The sequence below is a fragment of the Rhea americana genome, unplaced genomic scaffold (assembly GCF_003343005.1).
Source record: "Rhea americana isolate MKP2758 unplaced genomic scaffold, rheAme1 scaffold_94, whole genome shotgun sequence".
Taxonomy (NCBI): Eukaryota; Metazoa; Chordata; class Aves; order Rheiformes; family Rheidae; genus Rhea; species Rhea americana.
The window spans coordinates 3,453,081-3,470,313 of record NW_028187133.1 but is presented as its reverse complement, the minus strand read 5'-3'; positions in this window follow the sequence as shown (position 1 = coordinate 3,470,313).

Here is a 17,233-nt window from a genome sequence, read left to right as displayed (position 1 = left end):
CATTGCAAAATGGTGCCTTGTGAAAGTAGTTCCCTCTCTGCAGAAGCTGACTGCTGCTGCCTGTTGTTCAGGTGCCAGACCGTGATGAAATGCAAGGATGTATTGATGTAGGCTAGGACACAGGGGGTTCACAGGAGCAGGATCCTTGCTTGTATTGTTTTACTGCCCTGCAAAGTGGACGCTTTTATCAGTGCTATCATCAGTCTTCCTTTTTCCCTCCTTACTGTCATCTTTCAGTTGATGAGAACCTTCACCTGATTTCTGACGTAGTTGCTGGCGCTTTACATGGCCTGAGTTACCTATTCCAGCATTTCTGCCAAGTGGAYAAAGCCCAATGAAAGCCTTTAACTCTTTTTCTTTGGCCAGTATACAAGTCTGCATGTGGATGCTGATATCTTGAGTCAACATAACGTAACATCAAAGCTAGCTAAAGCAATGAGGCGAGACTCATTTTGCCATCTRAAAATTCAGCTTGTTTCGGCAGGGGCAGAGCCTGCATGCAGCCTGCACTTGCCTCCCTAGAGCAAAAGCCTCCTGTTTCAGTCCTGGCTCTTCAACCTTATTCTCTCAGATCACAGACATATACATCACTGTCGCTCACCAATTCCCTTCTGAAAGTAAAGTCCTCCATGACCTGATGTGTACCCATACAAAAGAACACCTTTAGGGAAGTGACTGCCATTGCATGCTTTTCACCACTTTTGTTTGACCCAGTAAGATTAAACATAATGGTCACAACCTGCTTAACCTTCTATGGTAACCCCGTAAAATCGGCATCATCATGTCTGGAATTTTGTACCGGCTCTTTCCCTAACAGCCTCTGGGGTTGGGAAGATGATGAGTATGTATGAAGTCTTGTGTGTGCCCCGAAAGACATATGATGTTGAAGCAAACATGAATGCTTTTCATGATCATGTGGATGAGGGGAGAGCAGTGGACGTTGTGTACCTTGACTTCAGCAAGGCTTTTGACACTGTCTCCCGTAACATCCTCTCAGAGAAGCTCAGGAAGTGTGGGTTAGACAAGTGGACAGTGAGGTGGATTGAGAAGTGGCTGAAAGGCAGAGCTCAGAGGGTCGTCATCAGTGGTGTGGAGTCTAGTTGGAGGCCTGTGGCTAGTGGCGTCCCCAGGGCTCACTCCTGGCGCCCATCCTGTTCAACTTTTTCATCAATGACCTGGATGAGGGGACAGAGTGCCTCAGCAAGTTTGCTGATGATCCCAARCTGGGAGGAGTGGCTGATCCACCTGAGGGCTGTGCTGCCATTCAGAGAGATCTGGACAGGCTGGAGAGCTGGGCTGAGAGGAACCTCCTGAGGTTCAACAAGGGCAAGTGCAGAGTCCTGCAYCTAGGGARRAATAACCCCAGGCACCAGGACAAACTGGGGGCTGACCTTGTGGAGAGCAGCTCTGCAGAGAAGGACCTGGGAGTGCTGGTGGACAACAAGCTGACCGTGAGCCAACAATGTGCCCTTGTGGCCAAGAAGGCCAATGGTCTCCWGGGGTGCATTAGGAAGAGTGTTGCCAGCAGGTGGAGGGAGGTGATCCTGCCCCTCTCCTCAGCCCTGGGGAGGCCTCATCTCGAGTGCTGTGTCCAGTTCTGGGCTCCCCACTACAACAGAGACATGGARCTACTGGAGAGAGTCCAGTGTAGGGCTACGAGGATGGTCAGAGGGCTGGAGCACCTGCCCTATGAGGAATGGCTGCGAGAGCTGGGCCTCTTCAGCCTGGGGAAGAGAAGACTGAGGGGGGATCTTATCAGCGTGTACAAGTACCTGAAGGGAGGGTGTCAAGGAGACAGGGCCAAACTCTTTTCAGTTGYCCTGTGTGACAGGACAAGAGGCAGTGGGCAGAAATTGAAGCACAGGAAGTTCTTCCTGACCGTGAGGGGGAATTTSTTCCCYGTGAGAGTGACRGAGCMCTGGCACAGGTTGCCCAGAGAGGTTGTGSAGTCTCCTTCTCTGGAGATCTTCAAGGCCTGCCTGGATGCCACCCTGTCTAACATGCTGTAGGTGACCCTGCTTGAGCAGGGAGGTTAGACTAGATGATCTCCAGAGGTCCCTTCCAACCTTACTGATTCTATGATGAGCCACCATGATGCATGTGGTAGCCATGGAAAGGTGCTCCTCCTGGAGGAGCACCTCCTGGGGGAGCACCACTTACTGGCCAATATATTTTGTGTCCTGCCAACAGCAAACATTTCATTGTCTTCCACGACTTCTGTCTTGCTTTTGAGTACACGATTTGCTTTGAGGATATATTTTGATACTGAAAGATGCTCCTAGCTGCATTTCTGGAAAGGCTTGTGCCTGTTAGCTATTGCAGGCCTTGGTCCTTCTATGTCTCATCTCCTCCTTTAGTACTCCTTTTATTCACACTGATTTGCAAGGTGCTGCTCTACATCTCCAAAAAGCTTGCACGTTTTGATGACAGATACTATACCAATATGCTAGTGATGCTCTCTGTGAAATATTTCTTTAAATTGAYGTAATTTTTTTTTCCCTGATTTTTTTTCCAGCTACACTCAACAGACTTAAAAATATCAATTTTATCTGCCAGGTCAGCCTTCCTATTTGTTAGCTGTGGCACCAGGATGAGGTAACATGATTAAATCTCAGACACAGAGCATAAATTCACTACAAATAAACATGTTTGTAGTGAGAAGGTAGTTTTGGCCTGTGCCAAACTGCACTGGGGATATTTCTTGTTTTTGGAGACAAGCTTTTGTTCCTAGATGGGCTTGACATATTCTCAAATTACCTGGTTTTATACTCAACATTATTTTAAATGCTTACGCTGTCTTCATAGTTCAGTGTTCAAAGAAACAAGTGAAAGCTTCTCCCCTGTAGTCTGGCTACTTTGAAAGAAAGATGAATGTAAATATTTTGATCCTTGTTTGGTTTTGTTTGTTCTTGAATACTCTTTATTTATTTTAGTCTCTTTCTTTCCTTTAAACTAGTCTTGTTGATGTCCTTGATGTATTTCTGTTTTCTGTATACAGTACAGGTTGATGAGCTCATATTTTTATTCAGTCACCAAATTTCTTAATTCAGGACTGCACTGAGTAAGAAGTTAGCTGTAGATAGTTTAATCCTTCTAACTTTACTATTTCAGTAGCATTCACTGAATACATTTTTTTTTCATTTAAAAGTTCAATTTTCCATTCCTACCCAGACATCCTCTTTGTAGGTGCATGGTCTGAAGCCTGTCCCATGACACACRCTGCTAGATGAGCGTCGCAGGGTTCACTGGTGGCCACATCACAAGAATTCACCTCAGGGCTCACTGCTGAATGTTTCAGACTCATCTTTGTCAGGCTACAAACATGTAGTTTGCATCGCATTTGCACCCATGGGGTCAGGTCACAACTCAGGGAGGTCTGACTCTGGGGACGRTGGTGCTGGACCACTCGGGAGTGCACAGGACAGAGATGCACACAGGGACCACTGGAGCACCTTACTAAGTGGGTACTCAAATCCCGCCAATGGGATGGCAATTTGTTGATAGGCTCTAGCTCAATAGCTGGCAATTGTCTCAGTTTCTCCTCCATGTCGTGCGAATGATACTTCAGCTAGTTGCAATTTTCTCTCATGTTTCATTTCAGATTTACTTCCCCGGCTCTTCCCAGCAGACAGATGTGGTTCTGCCACATTGACTTCACGCCCACACAGTTGTATCATACGTGGTAAATGGCTCTGCTAGGCTTCTTGCTTCCTATTGTTGAGGATATTTGATATTTGCCCACTGTGGGTTARCTCCCAAATAACATTCTTGGCTGATAGTATGGTAAGAGTACGAATTATTGTTTACAGAGCAGTATGAACGGTCCATGAAGATTTTTTTCCCTATAACACTATTTTGACATTAAATGCTAAGAAGATGTCTTTTTCTTTTTTTTTCTTTTTTTTTTTTCCCAAACCATATGAAGAAATAGCACCAACCACAAACCAGGGTTTGGGGACTGAGCAATTCTCAGTGATCTATTTGGGGTGCTCAAATCTATGCAAATAGAAAATTGACTTCATTTCTCAGAGCTCATTATTAAATCTGTGACCTCTAAGGCTTTGGCAGTGAAGTCTAGCTTTTCTATTAGCTTTATTGATCTTCTTTTCTTTTTTTTTCTTAACACATCAGACACTCTGCAAAGTAGGTGATGAATTGGTCATCTTATTTACTTCCAGAGCTAAAATGAATGGCAGCTGTTCCACAGCTGCAAAAACACCATAGTAATATTTTAATGGTTTTAGTATTGGGATGATGTGGTAGTTTGTTATTGTTGGATATAATTTTGTTTTTACTCATGCATCTTGATGACTGCATAAACATTTTCATGTTTTTTCATTAAGATTATGAATCTACATCTTTTGTTGTAATCTGTGGCTTCTATGGATTACCTAAAATTTTGGTATGTGTTTTGTGTATTATGTATATAATTTACTGTATCTTAGTGGTAGTATTATCACGCAATTTTAAAATTACTTTAGTTTATGGCCATTGTACTTTCTCATTTTACATACTTGTAGGGCAGTCTTCATAGTCTTCACTGATGCTCTCTCTGGATTTGACATTCAGTTTCTCATCTTTACATCTGGCATAATACCTCTAAATTCTGTTCTGCAAGGCATGAACATCATGTACATCCAAAATCTCATCTTATGCRATTGACACCTACTCAATGCAGTGCTTTTCCTTGCAATTTTGTAATTTACCCTTTTGTTATCTGAAGACTGTCTAATTGCTAGATGAGTTGCCCTTTATGTCCATCTACTTCAGAACAGGCACTTAGGATGCCACTATGATTACTCTTTACCTTGTTCTCTCTCTGTTTTTTCAAAAACGCCTTCTAATTTTTGTGTACTTGTAGGGATTGACTCATTTCTGGCATCTCTGACACCAGTCCCCACTTTTCTCCAGGATCAGCTAGAATGTTATCTCTGTTAAACCCAGTCCAGGCTAGGAATAATTCCAAATTAAATTCCATGCCCTAACTTCAGGCTAGCCACTCTACTGGTTTTGGCATAATCAGCTACTACAGTAATTTCATACGCACATGATGTTCCAGTTTCTACAGATAAYGTTTTTCTCGCAGATTCAAGTGCTCCTGCAGAAATTATAAAGCCTTAACAAATTTGCCCTGTCATACATCAAGAATGAGTGGAATGTTTCCAAAGCTTGGGCAGCTGAAAGAAGCACCTTGTGGGAGAAACAGAGTTTCATTCTGGTTGCTTGCTTTGAAACAGGACATACCTTGCTTGAACTCTGAGAAAGAATAGCTGCTGTTCCAATTGCACTGGTGTTGATACCCAAGGGGATGGTGGAAATAGTAACAGTGACACAAGATCAGGTCTTTTTCAGATGTGGGAATGCCAAGTAGCACTTGGTTATCCATTTGATCCCAGGTCCCACCTCTGCTGCTCCTACAAAGGAAGTGTCTATCCCAGCTGTAAGGCCAGGCTCAGCAACTTGGCTTGGTCTCCTGAGGTGGTTTCACTGTGGCTTTCTTTGGAAGCCCTCAGCTCCCTCCATGCCTTCAGTCTTGTCTCCTCCAATCCAACCAAAGCTGCTTCAGTAACCTCTAGTAGAACATTTCCTTCTTGTTCTTCATAGCAGCCCTCAACATCTGTTGCTATAGGTCCCCAGCAAAATCTGGCAAAAGTGAGCCGCACTTCCACCTCACACATGAACTGGAAATGAGCCAAAGCCAGACAGATCTGCCCATCAGCATAGGCAATGACTGCATGTATCAGTGAGTAATAATTTCTTCTTTCCTTGTCAAAATCATGGCCAATGTGGACTTTTCTCATTCTCTGCCCAGTAGCTAAAATTTATCATGTCAGTGCATTTCTAAACTTATCTCAGTCTCAAGACTTGAAACAATCTATCTTCTTATGAATTCTGTCTGTCCTTACTATCATACTCACACTGGAGCAGGATGCATGACTGAGTTGTTCAGGCTTCTGAGCTGGTGACCGACGTCTGTAATATTTCCATGAGCTGAAGGTCATCCACAGGTTTGCTTTCCTCTACAAAAGGCCTATCTTTCCTTTTTCCTCATGGTCCTTCCTTGTCGTAACTGTGGTAGCTGCTTTTGCATGCTTTGCTTCTTTGGCAATGCAGATTCATATTAGGACATCCTCAAGTTCTCCTAAGATAATCCAATAGCACAAGGTAACACTCTATTCTCAAAAAACCCAATCAACTTTACCTCAGCTAAAGTCCTCACACAATAATAGATGGTTTTGCTAAAAGAGATGACAGCAGCACCACTCTGATGTTGTTTATCTTTCCCCATCTTTTTTCCAGTCATACCCACCTATCCTCCAAGTAAGGAGAGAGGGCACAATATTGTATCTACAATATCTAAAGCTTATTTTTTTCCTTATACAACAGAAAGTGAGAACGGTAGCCCAGGATGACTAGCTTGTTCTTTAGCTCTGAGGCTGCCCTCCTCTRTTTGACCTTGACTAAATCATTGCACCCACCTATTTGCAGAGTGAGTACCTTGTGAAGCACCCATACAAGCTGGAACCCAAATTCACTGAAGTCTAGATTGGTCTCTATAAAGCAATGTTGGTTAGGCACTGAAAGCTATATAGCTACATTACCAGATTGCTCTGCCAAGGTTGGTTGGCTCTGGCCATACTTTTTCCATTTTGCACTATATCATGACATGGCAAATTTCGTTCTGTCTTTCCACTCAGGTTGATTGATGTTAGGCCAGCCTTGCTAAAAGTTCACCCACACATGCTGCCTGATATTGCAGGATGTTATGAATCTTCTAACAAACAATTGTGCTCTCAGTAGATGGACTCTATGTTTGAAACTAGATACAGTACAGTTTTCAGCATATCTAATAACACARGGCAGCAATTTCCTGGTAATCTGATGATACGGTCCAGTGATTGCCTGCGTATCTGCTCTCATGCTGCAGCACAAACTGCAGTGGGAGTTTAATGTGTGCCAGTGGGTTTTCTTACACCGTGTGCTCCTTTCTGCACAGAAAATATTTCATTTTCCCTGTGCTTCAGTTATCCATTTATCCTTCATGAAAACAAGTTTCCCAAACTTTTCCTGTCCAGACTATCACTGAATTCCAGTATTTTCAGGTTTGGAATTGTCTTAGTAATGCCAGTGAGCGAGGGCACAATGTCATGTAGTCTTGGTCTCCCAGATCTAGGAAATTTGCTGTTGACATTGAAACCGAAAACCAGAGACCAAGAACAAAAGGTACAACATCGCACACATTGAATAAATGCAAATATCACTGACTGTCCTGAAACCAAACCTTACYAAACCATCCCTTACCCTCTGTGGCATCGTCAGGCAGAGGGAATACAAGAAGGGAAAGAGAGAGGAGTGGCACCTGCCAGGAATATTGCTTCTATTTAGGCAGAAAGCTTAATTCTTCTAACTCTCTGAGRGGGGTTCTGCTTGTAAGACCATTGTTTGAAAGTCGAGAACAAATTCGGGTAGCTGGATAAAGAGGAAATATCTATGGTTCTTGTGTGTGAACTGATGCATAGCTGCAAACCTATAAACATGGCAGRTATGTCTGTTTGCTTTGATACTAAACGCTATTGTTATGCAGTGCTCCCACCTTCACTAGCAAAAAGCTCCTCATGCTATATGAGAAGAAGCCAATCTCATTTCTATTTCTCAGTCATGTCATGTCAAAGATATCAGCTTCTCCCAAGGGAGGCTCAAGCTCCCTTTGATTTGCCATCCATATAGACTGTGGGGAGATGGATATTGCTCTGGCCTGGTTTAATTCTTTATCCAGCGTTATCAGCCACAAAAGATTTCCTTGCTAGAACAGCTTAGCTACTTGAAGAACTGTGGTTTCAAGGGAACACTACAAATGCCTTTCCTATCACTTCTGCTTCTCTCTGCCTCCCTCTGTTTCTGCTAGATGCTGCAGTACTGTCCAACAAGCACCACAGACGGGCTGTGTCAGGCTGGGTCTGTCACCCTCTGCCCAGCGCCAGGCACACACTCCACCTCGCTCATCTGTGGGACTGAACTGATTGTAAAAGCATCACATTTTGGCAAGGTTAACCTTCATCAGTCTCATTTTCCTGAACTGACTGCCCTGTCGGTGGGATCACAGCACAGGGCAGCACAGTCTATAGCAACCCCCSCTCGGATGGTCTTCAACACCATAAATGCACCTGCAGAGCTCTTTGAACCACACTGCAGAGCCCTTTGCTTCATATCCCAGCACTGAGGTGTTTGACATTGCAGCTTTCTGCACCAAAGGAAGGAAGAACATGCTGAACACAAGGACAGTGGCCACACTCACAGACTTCCATGAAGTTTCCTTAACTTAGATTAACATGGCAGTGCCTGAATCAGTTGGCATATCCTGTGAATAAATATTAATGCGTGTGGATGGCACTGTCATGCCAAAATATGATATCCAYAGTTTATAGTACTAGTACTATCTCAGCAGGGTCCCAGTCCTTTCCAAGTTTGACTCCTGCGCTGGAAAACAAGAGCCAGAGGTCATCCCAGGGCATCGTCATGTTTACAGCTCTCACCAGTTCTGTAATAATGTGTAAGAGTGTTTCAGTGTCGTTGTTATGGAACAGTTCAGCAAAATCTAGGCAATTTAAAGCTTCCCTGGAGCCAAAAACTCTGTCTGTGGGATATAGACAGATGGGAGGAATTATGAGGGCCCTGATACACCTTTCCGCCAAATGAGAGTGAAGACAGAGATACCACCAACCTCACATGGTGGTTTTACTGCAGTGGGGAGCTAAGGACTACACCGACCGAAGGGCAGTACCTCTGATGGACACATTACAGTCACATTGTCTTCAGACTCTGGGGCTTATCTCACACAGAGACCAACTATTTGAGCTATTTGCTGGAGATAAGATTTTGGTCCAAACCAACAGAATATAGTAGGATCTAAAGAGAGCAGGGATACAGTACAAATACACATAATACAAATATAGGCATCCTTTTGAAGGTACATAACCACAAATGAACATCTTGTATTTTACATCTCAAGAAGGGAGACACACCTCAAAGGGAGACAAGTTCATTTCTTTGAATCAATTGTGTCAAGACTGTCCTGAAGTAATCAAAACTTGCAGGTTTGTATCATGGATGTGGTCTCATTACTTTAAAATGACTCAGCGGGTGGTATCAGTTCAGGGATACTTTCTCTGACTAAATCCTGCTTTGAACAAAACAGTCATAACTTTCAGGAGCTGCAGAAGTTCACAGCCTCCTCTTGTTTKTAGCAGAGCACCAGAGAGGTTGTGTTTCAGTGCCCTGCTGACATAGCAGAAGAGGCCAGAGACCTTCTTCTGCTACTGCATTGCAGCAGACACAGACTAGCCTGTCAAGTGTTTCCCACAAGTGTCAGTTGTACATCAGGACAGCTAAGAAATATATTTCACAGAGATGTTTGTCATTGAAAATACTACCTGTTGTTTCTAATGTAATGTCACCTAATATTGGTTGTCCTTCTGAAATTCAAGTCCTGCTAGGTGAATTTCTTGACTGAGATGGCCATCAAAGTAACAAACATTCAGTAAGGGCTAGATGCTGAAAAATATATGCATGCCTACCAGATCAGTCCCTAATGATGGCACAGTATGTAGTGATATGGGAAACTTTGTCCACTTCTGTTTGAATGTCGACATACTAGAAAAAGATTAAGTTTAGGACAACTAAAGCAAACTGGAACYCTGCACTAGTCTACAAAGACTAGATGGGCTCCATCCAAGGATGCTGAGAGAGCTGACTTGTTGCAGGATCACTCTCTCTCATCTTTTAAAGGCTTTGGCAGCTGTGGGGGAGTCCTGATGATGGGAAAAAGGCAAATATCACTCCTATCTTCACAAATATCAAGAAAGACCATCTGGGGAACTAATGGCTGGTCAGTCAACCTCTTTTCTGCCCCGATAAAATCTTGGAGCCAGTAGCCTTGGCATACATTTCTGGCACATAAAGGAGACAAAGGTGACTGAGAACAGCCAGCGTGGATTCATCAAGGGACGTTTTTCCTGGCCAATCTGATTGCCATCTATGGTGAGATGACCAGTTCCATACAGAGGGAGAGAGCAGTGTGGGTTTTTTCTCTTGGCTTTATCAAGGCTTCTGACACAGTCACATAAGCCCATAAGTCATACTCTCCTAGCCAAACTGAGGAGGTGTGGATTGGATGAATGGGCTATCAGGTGGGTATAAAATTAGCTGGACTGAAAGGCTCAAAGAGCAGTTGTCAGTAATTTAAAGTCTAACAGTTTCCAGCAGTTCCTCAGCAGYTGATAGCAAGACTGGTACTTTTTAATGTTCTCATTAACAACCTGAATGATGAGGTAACTCATCAGCAGCAAGTTCACAAGTGCTACAGAATGAGAGGGGGGAAGCAGTTGGCACCCTGGAGGGTGAAAGGCTGCTACTCACAGGGGCCTCGACAAACTGTGAGAATGGGCTGAGAGGAACCTCAGGGGTCCTGCACTGAGGCTGAATAACCCTGCGCAATGGTACCAGCTGGGCATTGATCAGTGGAAAGCAGTTTGGCAGAAAAATACACGGAGGTTCTCATGCTCAGTAAATTGAACRTGACCTGGCTAGTGAACCTTCATGGTGAAGGAGAGTCACTCAGGCTATATTGACAAGAATACAACCAGGGGATTTGAGAGAAGTGGTTATTCATCTCTGTTTGACACTGGTGAGARCACATTTGGAATACTGTGTGCAATTTTGGACTCCCAGAGCAAGACAACATTTGCTATCCAGTGGAGCGCTACCAAGCTGCATGAGGTGTTTACGCACTTGATGTATGAGGAGAGGCTAAAGGAACTAGATGTACTTACCCTGAAGACACAAAACGGTGTGTGTGTGGCTCTAGCTGACTGATGGTTTTCAGCTGACTAATGTGTGGTTATAGAAATCAGATGCAGACTCTCAGAGGAGTACAGCAAAAAGATGAGAGGCCAATAGACACAAATTGCAGCAGGGAAAACTCAGATCAGATATCAGGAAAAAGCTCCTTACCATRAGGGAGGCCAAACACTGGAGCAGGCTACCCAGAGAGGTTGTGGGATCTCAATTTCTTGGAGATATTCAAAATTCAGGTGCAAGGCCCCAAGCAAGCTGCTTTGACTTTGAAGTTAGCCCYGTGTTGAACAGAGAGTTGGGCCAGGCGGCCTCCAGAGGTCCCTTCCTAATTACTCCTAACAGCTCCTAATTGCTGAAGTCTTTTAACTGCTCAGTCTATCTTTTGACTTCATCTTGACTGTATGGTTTTAATTAGTCTGAGCCATTCATGGGAGAGAAATCACAGTCCCCCCAAAATGCTTTCACCCTTACTTATTGACTAGCGGGTTTTCCATGTTACTGGTAATATTACCATATAATAAACTCTTAATCATCTGAAGTCTTTCACCAGGTTTATGATTCTTGCTCAGATTTGTGCATCAGTTCAGTCAGGTTGTTAACTGGAATGGAAAGCTATTTTTGTTAAGCTCTGTCACCTATGTKCTGCAGGAAGTCCTCCTGACTATGCAGTTGTGTTTAGCCATCCTAATCTTAAGGAAGCAATGCACCCATGATGCCGAATGGCTCACGTTGAGGCACTCAAACCAAAATTGCTTTACTGTTGCTTTCTAAATTACCTTTCTTCTAGCTGCATTTTAGCTAGTTGCTTCTTTTGGTAGTTTTGGTAATTTTGAGTCTTCATTTTGTGGCAAAAATGCCCTTTTATTGCTGTTGATAAATGTGTGAAAATTGTTTTTAAAACATCCTCTCAGCAACTCAAAGGTTCTGTCCGAGTCTCTAAGCCAGAACTTATTGCAAAATGAGAAAGACACCGAAAGTCAGGGTATCCTGTTCTGTTCTTCGCACGGTATGTGCGGGACTCCAGTTCACCTTGACAAAGGAGGCAAACTGATCCGGAAACCTCCATATGARGAGTGACATCTCCAGAAGCGCTGCTGAAATAGAGTGGTGGCCTTGTACCTCTAACCAGCAGCAGTTTTCTTACTTTCTTGAAAAACTTCTTGTGTGCTCCAGTCCACCACATCTTCCCCACTGCGCCTTCCTCATCGGGAGAGCCCCCACTCTTTTCCGTACAGATTGGCCATGGTTTAGTCATCTGGACTTGCAAGTGATGACTTACATTCGTAGCTGTTGTTTGACCACTTCGTTTTGCTGATTGTCCTTCTCAGGTAAAAGGCAAAAATCTTTTAAATATCTAAGTTTTAAATAGGTATAGACAAGAGATTCTCCTATGAATTCCCTTGCTGCTAGTGTACACATTTGAGGCACACAAAATTTTTAACATGTATTGATTATATATTGATTTTTAAATATGTATTGCCTGCCTTGAGGCAATCAAATCACTAAAAGAATCTCTAGAAGATTTTGCACAGAAAACAGAGAAAAGCAAGAGCAAGAGAAGGGACAATAYTGACATTAAGAACTGGTCCTGCAGCTTTTCTCTTTTTTCTCTCTTTTTGTGAGAACTGTGGATTGCATATCAGGCCTTTAAGGAATAATCATTACAGAGCAGGAGAGGGCTGCTGTCGAACAACAACAAAGAGGCTTACTGGAGATTTTTTGCAAACCATAAAACTCAATCATTTGTGTGTAAAGGATTTGTGCAGAGGGACCTTTACCAGTCATAACTATAGCAACCACTACAACATTTATTAGTCACATAACAATGAAAACAAAACAGAAGCATTAAACTGCCAGGAATTCAAAAGTTTAAGTGGYTACTCATCCACAGAAAATCTCTTCTCCTTACACTTGCATTCAGCAAAATCTTCAACAGGAAAAAAAATATAGTGTTGATTCAGTAATCTAGTTGGAAACAAACATCTCCTTAGGAAAAATAATAAAATGTATGGCTGATTTTTACAATTTTAAGCAATCCAGAGAAAAAACATGGGACAAAACCAGAAAGGGCKTCCTGCAGGTGCAGAATGCACAAAATGCATCTACAGATTGCTCCAGTCTAATTTCTTTTACTGTCTTTGACAATTTATGCAGTGGCTTCCCAACTTAAAATGACTTCCAATCACCTTTGAGCCCCTCTTCTGCTAAACAGGTTTGGTAAGTACCTCAGGTTAAAAAGCTGTGGGGCAGTCAGATGCTGGTTTCAGTTTTCTTGCTTTCCTTTTATCCTCWGTACCAGCTTTTCACTAGTATCTGAACTAGAGCTACAGGCAGGAGGAGGCATGGCTTGACTTTCAGGATCTTGAGAAATCACCGGTTTCCCTAGAGATCACAGAGAAGGTCCAACAGAGCCTCAGCGCTGCAGCTGCGCGGACATAATTTCATGTTCAGGAATCATTATTTCACCATAGCCTTGCAAAATGAAGGCTCCAGTTTGAACCTCATGAGAATGGGAGGCAGCAGCCCTGAGCACAGATCTGAAAGGCAAGCTTGCAGGATCCTCCGGCTGCTCCTGGGGCACGCATTATCTTACTGCTTTCAGTTTTACTAGCTCCTCTGTTTCATGCGATGTACCTTCATATTTAGCACAAGAATATGAAAGTTAAAATGTTCCAGAATCATAAAAATTTGAAAATTTGGGAGTCACCTAAACCCACCTTCCTCCTGCCCCAACCTAAATGTAGTTTGTGCCCAAATGCCCMATGTTTTTCCAGTTTTGCCTTAGAGTGTGCTGGGCTTCTTTCAGGGGAAAGGAGAATGTCTGTTTCTGCTATTTCTTTTATATGCTCTGTGGAAATCTTTGTAAATAAGAAATGATGAAATTCAGATGGCTCCCTTGGACCAATAGGTTATAGAGGATTCAAAAAAAAAAAAAAAAAAACACATTGAAAAGCAAACACTACAGCCAAGTTTTACAACTCTCTGTGGTAACTGAGTCCCATCCCTAAAACTGTTTTCAAATCTCAGAGAGGATAGAAGTTGTCAAATCTATTCAGAGAGCTGAAGTGAGTTGTGTATGCTGAGATTGAAACAAGACTAAGAATGAAGATGTATTCTGTGTAGCTTCCCATTGACTACCTGACTCTGCCAGGATAGCAGTCTCCAGAGTGAGCCTCTGGCTGCTTCTTAAGGTCACTGAATCATTTCACTACAACAAATGATCTTGCTAGCTAGAAATGTTGGAAGGCTCTCGGTGCCACGGCGCTGATGTATCGGTGAGTCACTGTAATCCTCGCGTTCAGGGATGAGACTGCACCACACCCAACCTGCCTCTGCGCGGGGCGGTTTGTTTTCCTTGCCCTCCTTCCCGTTCTTTTACTTTGCTAAGAGCATTAAACCGATCCAGATCCGTGTATTTTACAGTCTTTGGACAGAATGAGAACAGAGACCAAAAAAACAAACAAAAAACCACCCCAACAACAAAAAAAATCCCCAAACCCAACAACCATGATTCAGATTCCCTGCTCATGGGACTCATTGGCTTTGCTGCTTGCAGGCGATTACAAGACCTAATCAGCAATGTTCCAGCAGGTCCTTGGCCGAGCAGAAGTACAAGGTGTCTTGGGGCAGGAACAAAGCTGTCTTCTGCACAGTGGAGAGCTTGGAGACAGCAAATTTTGACAGTCGGGATGTTGAAAGACTTACTGGTTTGACAGTAAATGACATACATGGTTTGGCACGCCACGTAATCGGAAACAGAAGGAAGAGCAGGTCCCAAAAGCTGGGGCTGTATCACAGAGGGAAGCAGCATCCCTGAGCTGCAGTATCCCGAGTCCAGCAAATCATCATCAATGAAGCAGACCAAAGTATCTTTGCTAAATGCCCTTATCTATTTCCCTTAATAGGAGATAGCAGGCAGTTCCCTTTGCGAAGCAAAACCCAAAACATACCYGAAAGCTGTCAATAACATTTTCTCTTCTTACTTCTAGCTCTATACATAATTTCTCTTCTTTTTAATTTTGTTTTACTTTAATTACTTGCCTTTCTTTAAGACTCAGCTCACTCTTTGACTCAACCCCTGTAGGACACAAATAAAAGTAAATAACACATTATTGCTAGTAGTAAGTCATTGGTACTGATTATAACCAGGCTATTATTAACTTCTTTTTTCTTATGTCCATTAAAGCACAGCTGAGCTTTCATGAGGTTTTTGGAAGGCAGAGCAGCTTATAACATTGAAGTTTTTCCTTACTTGTAGCAAGCAGAATGTAGGAAAGAAGGAAATAGCTCATCAAAGAAGCAAACAGACCAAGTACACTTGACTTTTTGGTAGAATGTTAAGGTAGCTGAATAGGGATGGGACATACTCCAAAAGACTGAAGAGGTGAGGATGAATTTTTCTGACAGTAAGTGTTAACAGACATAGGAAATAAAACACCCTAAAATGAATAGGGGACTGCTTGTCTGAGTATCAGAATATTGATGTATTTATTGTTCAATAAGACAGAAAAAATATGTGGAAATGTTAATTTTGTAATGACTACAAGAAATGTGGAAGTCTAACTGGTAGAGCCAGGGACCACCTAGAAGACAAGAACAAAAGCCAGGAGAAAATTACAGGGGCTTGAAAAAGTGGACACAAAGTAGCATGAGCTACAACCATCACATTTTTTTTTTTGATAATATCTTTCCTCAGCTCTAGAGCAAAGGTAAAAGTTATGCTGCATCCAGTGGGGAAGATCCTGTGTGGAGAATGCCCAACCAATCTAGTAAAAATCAAACTAAGCGTAAAGTTGTTTGGAAATTGTCAGGCACCTGCACTACACCCAGAAACATGTCAAACATGATGAAAAATATTTTCCTTATATTTGATCTGGATTTCTCTGGCTGCCCCTTGTACCTTTGTCCTCTCATTGTGCCCCCGGTTTTTGTTGCATGCTTCCAAGAAGAATGAGGCTCTTCCTCTTCTGTAATCACCTGTCAGGTAGTTGAGGACAGTGGTTAAGTCCCTTCCACATTTATGTTGCAGCTCCAAAACAATCTCGRTAGTCCTCTCTGGTGGACCAAGGACTTGGAAACACAGATGCTTTGCTGTTAGCGACCCTTGAAAAGCCAGGACAACTGAAAGACTTCAACCATTTTAAGTGCAGACGAAACACTTCTTTAAAATATCTCAAGTTGCCTAGAAGTCCAGTGGTGTCAGTGGAAACAGCCCCCCTCCCATCCTTAGGGGGCTGGGTTTCCGGCTCCCGCTCCATTAGAAGTTCGATGAAGGATGGATGCTGCATTTTCTTGTTCAATTCTTATGCTGTAAAAGGCCAAGGCAGGATTTGATCTGGGATCTTTAGTTTCAAAGGACAAAAGAGTCAAGTTGGGGTGTCCTCTAGCTTTGCATCTTGCAGACCTCTTCATTTTCGAACCGGCTTACATTATTTTTAGAATGCTTTCAGTCTCCTTGCGACCTGGGTCTTTCACATTATACCACAAATGATTAACCTTTCCCTTGGGGTAACCTGCATCTCAACAGCCAGCAAAGTTGTTACAGCTCTGCAACTCCGGCGCACTTCTGACCTAACCATCAAATACAGTTGTCATTGCTATTTCGATAGAAAATTGCTGCACTGAAGTGATTTGATCTTTGACCAGCCTACAGGACAAGACTTRTTTTACAGGTGAGTTGCTCCTGGATAGCAAACATCAAGCAGCCTTCCCAGCACCTAACACTCTGTACCCACAARTATTTGACACACTGGGTTTTCAGCAATTTATAAAGTTACATTTAAAAGGAGTAATTAAAATACATGGCCAAAAGTCAGTTAGAATAAAACTTCAGTCATTAAATTTGCAGGTCTCTTACTTTATATTTTAGTACTGCCAATAGGAGAGATTCTTTTGCTTTATTTTTCTTCATAGATAATTTTGACAGAAATAGAAACATACTTTTTCCCCTGGGGAAAAATTGACATTTTCAGCAAGAGACAGAACTGAAAATTTTCAGCTAAGATAAATGGTGAGGAAATGTTGTCTTTGGATCTCAGTGGCATCTGGTGTTCAGGAGCCTAAGGGACAAGGTATCTTCACAGAGAGTGTTTACAGGCTCTCGCCAGGCTGCTGCAGTGCATGAGTCTGTGCTTTGATGCAGGGGCATCTGCAAAGGTGACAGGATGAAAACCAGGGGTGCCTGGACTGGGCTAAGGAAACAATCCTACAACTCCAATCAGAAACTCAGATTTGGGATGTTGGGTTTTTGATGAAAACTTAAATCATATATATAAAAAAAGAAAAACGGACTTTTCTCTCTCTCTTTCCAAGGATTGCTTAACTGAAGTCCCTATTTTTCATTTTGGAATAGCAATCGGGGAAAAAAAAAGAACCCGAA